Genomic DNA, 6,792 nt, shown 5'->3' on the forward strand with positions numbered 1-6,792 from the left:
AACAGATGAAAAACTAAACATTAGGGCCGCATACTTGCCATGCCTTTGTTTTTTGGGGGGCCCTCGTATGGCTTAAATTAAGGCGCACTGCATTGAGCAGATTGCTTACTGCAAGTTAGTCATCTGTTTGGTGTTTTGTGTGTCCCACAAGGCAGTTGTGGTTATTCACAAGTCTATTAATTAAAAAGAGAACTAGTAAGGGGGAACTACTGAGTGGGCTGATGAACCATGCAACCACTTCAAAAATGAAGAAGACGTATTAAAAACGGGGGGGGGGGGCACAAAAACACCTCTCTTGCATTCCATCTCTTGAATCATCTGATATCACTAGTTGTTTGAACTATGCTTTATAAAGCTCATGAAAAATAAACTCTTGTTTAACTCTTGCATCTCAATGAGGAGTTTATAAGAATTAGAGCAATGCTGTCTGGACTGATGGGACCAAGATTGTGTCAACGTTTCCATTAAAAAAAAATTCAGTAGGTTATGACTCACGGACAACAATTCACCTTATGTTGAAATTTGGCTTTATCAGAACAGAAAATGCAAAGTTTTCTAATTCTGTTGGAATTAAAAGAGTACATCATGTCTATTAGCAAGATAATTTAAGAGAATACTTTAGGGTTGTTTTTTTCAGGGCCTTTTCAAGGATCAAAGAGCTTCATATGCGATATCCTATTATTTTCCCAAGAGTTTAGTAAAGTAGGAAGGACTCAGGATTTTTATTTTACAGGTGGGAAAGGAAAGTATCAAATCTTACAGGTAAGATTCCCAAGTTCACCTATAAATCATTGCATAGATGAAGATGTAATCTTTTGTGTGTGTGTGTGTGTGTGTGTGTGTGTGTGTGTGTGTTGATCAATTGGATTTTTTAAAGAGATCAAATTTCTGAAACTTTTGTAGTCATTCATCCTCAATACTTTCAAAAGCAAAATTCCAGGCAGGGCAGCAAGGTGATATTGCCCTGCCAGGGTTTGTATGAAAACACAAGCAACTGGTGATGAGTGGCCCATGAGGGCCTTCTGGGAGAAGTAGCGCCTGCTGCTGCCACCACTGCCACCTGAGCTGGAGTCAGAGCTGAAGCTGGAGGCCACCCTTCCTTCTAGCCTGGTCCCTTACCCCTACCAGAGCTTACTATTGATATAAAGATTTATTGAAATAAAGAAGGAGCTGTCAAGATGAACAGATTAAAAGTGCTATCAGAAAAAAAAAGCCTTACTAGCAGTTCTTAGATTGTGACACTCCTGGCTTGGTTGGAGAAGATCAGCTATGAATGTCCAGGAGCAGAAGCTGCCAGATATGTTACATCTAAGATTCTTCACCTGACCCAAAGTCAAGAGAAAATCAGGAAAGAAATGAGAGCCAAAGGTTCTGCAGGAATGGATGTTCTACTCTCAATGTTAGAGAATACAAAACATCTTCAGACCACCCTTAATATCTTAAACATTCTTGTTGAATTGGTGTCAGTTGGTGGTAGTAGGAGAACAAGTACTTTAGTTTCCCAAGTTCACATCTTTCTTTCGAAAATTGGACCAAAAGACAAAAAATCTGGAGTGAAGTCTAGAATTAATAGGGCCTTAATGATAACTCTGAATTTGGTAGAACAGAATTTGCAGAATCAAAGTTTAGTGCTGCCTTGTCTTCAACTTTTATGAGTGTATTCTACCAGTCCTGTGAATGTAGTGTCCTTACAGAAAAATGGAGTTGTGGAACTGATGTTTAAAATCATTGGCCCTTTTAGTAAAAAGAACACTGACCTTATGAAGGTTGCTTTAGACACACTTGCTGCAATGCTAAAATCAAAAACAAATGCCAGGAGAGTTGGAGACAGAGGATGTGTCCATGTGCTTTTAACAATTTATGTAGATTGGCACTAGTATGATAATCGGCACAGAAACATGTTCATCCAGGAGGGAGTTTTACAGAGTTTAAGAAGTGTTACAAGCCTCAAGTTGGGAAGAAAGGCATTTACTGATGCCAATGGGATGAAAATTCTATACAACACTTCACAAGATTGCTTGGCAGTCAGCACTCTTGATCCTTTAGGCAACATATCCAGTCTGATTACAAGGAAATGTTTTCCTTAAAATCATCTTCCATTACTAGCTATTAACAGTGCTTTTCATTTCCAGTACCAGTTATTCCTATGCTAGGACCTGTAGCTCAGCTCTATAATTTATTGCTTAAAGTGGATGATGTAGTAGATGAACGTGATGATAATAAAGACTTTGAATTAGAAGCTGAAAATGAAATTGAGAGTGATGATGATATAGACCAAGATTTTAAGAATGATGATATTGAGACTGATGGACAAGTTAAAACCCAAGCAAGAACTAGGATGACCAATAGAACAAGTAAAACTGCATGAACGCTTTTCCTACAAACTTTCTAAGGACTTTCAGGAACATGATTTAATTGCCAAAGAGCCAAAGCCCTTGTCAAAGGAAGGGAACCTAGGTAGACTGATTGTTGTTCCTATAGCAGGAGAAGAGCCATCTGTGGAACCAAACAGTCTAATAAATTCAGTGAAAAAGAATATCATTTCACAAGGAGAGGAAAGTGATAAACAACCTGCTTTTTTTAGACCTGGCAAAAGGAGATTTTAAAAATAGTGATAGTTTGTTGCAAGAAGGTGATCAAAATAGGATAGTTTCATCAAGCCAGTATCTCATTAGTGACCTAGTGAAGGCTTTGGACCGAATAACGCCACAGAAGGCTCCCCAAACTTTCCAGAGCTTTGCTGCCAGAATAAAGAAAGATTCCAGTCCTCACCTTATTTCCATTACATGCACTAAAATATATCCACATATTTCTACTTACGAAAATGCTCTTTGAGGGACAAACTGTTCAACTAAGAAAGGTATGCTTTACTGGAGTTGAAACTGAAGAAAATGATGGTTCTGCATCTAATTCATCAGTGGAGCAAACATCAATTGAAATACCCAACATGTCACCACTCCATGATTCTGATCTATATGTTGAGATAGTGAAAAATACTAAATTTGTTCCTGAATATTCAGAGGTGCCTTATCTTGATTATTTTGATCGTGTTCCACCTCCATTTAAGACCCTATAGTGTGCAAAGGAAAAAAAAATTGCCCAGGATTGTGAGAGACACTTTCATCAAAGTAATATCATAGACAAAATTATGTATGACCTGGATAACCCAAATTACACTGTACCTGAAGGAGAAAGTTTGAAATTTAATTCCAGATTTTAATCTGGAAACATACAGAAAGTTTTTCAAATTGGGAAAAAAAATGAGTATGATCTTATTCTGAACTCCGATACAAATAGCAGTCGTTGTCATCAGTGGTTTTACTTTGAAGTCAGTGGAATGTGGACAGGTGTTGGATACCAATTCCATATCATCAACTGTGAAAAATCCAACAGTCAGTTTAATTATGGTATGTAGCCCTTATGTATTCAGACCAAGAAGCATTACATGCTAGACCATGGCAGATTCATGTAGGTACTGACATTTGTACTATAAAATCATTTCTCTAGAAGTTCAGTTGCTGCTGGTGGGCAAAAAAGGAAAATCCTATTATACGATTACATTCACAGTCACTTTCTCACGTATGGATGATGTTTGCTATTTCACTTATCATTACCTATATACATACTCAACTTTACAGATGCATCTTCAAAAACCTCAGCAAATCTATTTTCGACAAGATGTGTTATGTGAAACTCTGTTGGGAAACAGCTGTCCTTTATTGACTACAACTGCTATGCCAGAGTCCAATTATTATGAAAATATCTGTCCATTTAGAAACTGCCCTTATATTTTCTTATCTACTTGAGTACATCCTAGAGAAACTAATTCAAGATGGATTATGAAAGGAATTTTGGAATATCTCATGAGTAATAACCCTACTGCTCAGAGCTTGTGTGAATCTTATGTTTTTAAAATTGTCCCTATGCTAAAACCAGATGGTGTCATTAATGGAAACTGCCATTGTTCTTTAAGTGGAGAAGATTTGCACTGGCAGTGGCAAAATCCAAACCCAGATTTGCATTCTACAATTTACCATGCTAAAGGTCTGCTATAGTACATGGCTGCAATCAAACAATTACCTCTGGTTTACTGTGATTATCATGGTCACTCTCATGTATTTGTATATGGCTGCAAGGAGACTATGATAATGCTGCCTCTTGTGACATGGTTGAAGATATGGGATACAGGACTTTGCCTGAGATATTGACCCATACAGCCCCAGCAATCTGCATGAGCAGCTGCAGCTTTGTAGTGAAAAAGTCCAAGCAATCTACAACCCATATCATATTGAGGGAAATAGGAGTACAGAGAAGCTGCACCTTGGAGAGCACATTATGCGCCTGTAATCAAGGAAGATACAAGGGTTTACAGACTGGGACATGACAATTGAAAGAGATGGGAGAGAAGTTTTGTGTTGGTTTATTCCATTTGAAAAGACTGAAATCATCATTATAATATAATCTGCCTAACAGCTTTCTTGAGTTTGAAAATGATTTGATTGAATCTAGCTTCAAAATAACAAGCCCTACCATTTATGTTTTGGAAGAAAATGAACCTCATTTCCTTGACAAAGTTGATTATAATGCAGAAAGTAATGGTGAATTGCCTGAAAATGTCAGGGATTATGAACCTTCTGTCCAAAAAGATGCACTTTCTGACTTAGAGTCATCAAAACATGCCTTCTTTGAGCCATCTGCCATCTCATTTAAATGGCTAAAGAATAAAAGAAATATCTTAGTTTCTATTGAATGGGAAACTTCAAATTTTTAAAAAGATCTGACTCAAAAAGACAAAAAGCAACTGGAGCTAGTTTGGTTTCAAGATAATAAATGTTTTTGACTCATGATAAAAACTGGCATTTGTTTTATTTAAAGAATTAGGTGACCTGATTCATAGTGTTGAATCATCGAAGATTGATTTATCTTTTTCTTTGTTTCAACAAAACTTTACTCAGTATCATTGCATGATTTTTTGTCATGTTTCACTCATGGCTCAAACTAGATGTTACCTTCTCCATGAAGCCCTCTCTGATCTCTATCCTTCCAGCTGAAAATGAACTTTCCCTCCACAGAGTTTTCATGGCACCTGGACCTCTTCTTTTTGATTATCGTATCTTCTTTGACATGACGATTACTTACTCTTGACCTTGCTACTGGATTGTGAGCTTCTTGAGAATTAGATCTGTATTCTATCTATCTCTACACCCACACTAGCCAGCAGAGTACCTTATACATGGAGGTTGTATCCTTATATCCTACATCAAATGGATACGTTTGCAATGTTTCAGAGCAAAAAAACCCTAGGTCCCAGTGGTAATAAGTTGTTGAAAATAATATATGTACAGGGATTTCTATGGATCTGTGTGTTGTTTGTGTGAGAGTGGGTGGATATTGAAGACAAGAAATTAAGTTCTTCAGAATGATGTTAACTCTTTGATTGTGTTTGAAGTAATCCAGAACTTACTTTGAAACCATTTCATTCTACAGTTACCAAGTTAAACAAATAAAAAATTATCATTAAAAAAAAGAACTAAAATTTCTTTGAGTGAGTTTTTGTGAATTCTTGTTTCATGGCTATTTGAGGGATGTCTGTGAATAGGAACTGTGTTCTTAAGGATATTTTGTACTGTCATTATTCCTGTTTTAAAGGTGAGGGATCCAAGTTTCCTAGAGATTCCATGATTTGCCTGTGGGTAAACAACCCAACCAAGTACAGTACTCCAAGCCCTTTTTGAAGATGTCTGTCTTCTGTCTAGAAGTGTGTTATATTTACTTGTATAGGCTCTTGTCCTAGAAGGGAACACAGATGTTATCTAATTCAGAGGTATCAAATACCCAGCCCACAGGCTATATATGACCCCATAACACTCCCCAGTGAGACTAGAGTCAGATTAAAATGTAATTTGGTAATATTTGACAAAATAAAAATAAAACAGAATATAATGTTAGTGTGTGGCTTTTTAAGTCAATGTGCAGCATTATGCAAGAACATCAATATGCAGGGATCCTTATATACGATTTAGTGGTCTAGTTTCTATTTGGGTTTGACACGATTGGTCTAATCCATTTGCTTAATTTTACAGAAGAGGAATTTGAGGCCCATAGAAATGAAGTAACTTCCTTAAGGTCATACAACTAAATAAGCATAAAAACTGAGATTTGTACCCAGATCCTCCGATTAGATCTGGTGCTCCTTCCAGGATATTATATTGACTTTATGCTTTATTATCTTCTTCCCCTTCTCTATTCCTGATTAGTGGGGGTGGGGGAATGGCCTCTTTCATCTCTGGTATCTGCTTGTTGATAGAAGCAGTGACAAAGTAAGGGTACGTTAAGCCCAGAGATCACTGTTTTAGGTGCGTCTGCATTTATTTACTGTCATTTGCTGATGCTCCTGGGAAGAAACAGTTGCAATGCTGAGGATGCTTCTTCTAAATGGAACCAAGATTACATAAGGGTTCCCAACTATTTGTAGTAGTGACTACTATGAATTCGCTAACCAAGCAATACAAGGAACAATGTCTTCCAAGTGGCATTTAGAATCATGGCTCTTTGTAATAGGAATCTTCTTCAACCCCTGAGTCCTGTATACAACCATAAGCCTATGTATACATTAACTTTTTTTTGACCTACAAGAATCTGTTCTATTATAGGGGACTAAAATTATTACTAAGTATCTCAGTGGGAGCCATGTTGCAGCCAGGAACCATGTGGTTTTCTAGTTCAATTCAATGTTGTTCTTTTTTTTTTGTTTCCTTTTTCTTTTTTAATTTTTTTTTTGGAGGGAGGAAA

The 6,792-nt window shown here is 37.0% G+C and overlaps 1 pseudogene; it reads left to right on the forward strand.

Annotated features, from left to right (window-relative positions):
- The first annotated feature begins 1,178 nt into the window (after nucleotides 1-1,178).
- LOC118836870 lies at nucleotides 1,179-4,771 on the forward strand (annotated as a pseudogene).
- Nucleotides 4,772-6,792: the final 2,021 nt, after the last annotated feature.

Source organism: Trichosurus vulpecula, chromosome 2 (assembly GCF_011100635.1).
Source record: "Trichosurus vulpecula isolate mTriVul1 chromosome 2, mTriVul1.pri, whole genome shotgun sequence".
Classification (NCBI taxonomy): domain Eukaryota; kingdom Metazoa; phylum Chordata; class Mammalia; order Diprotodontia; family Phalangeridae; genus Trichosurus; species Trichosurus vulpecula.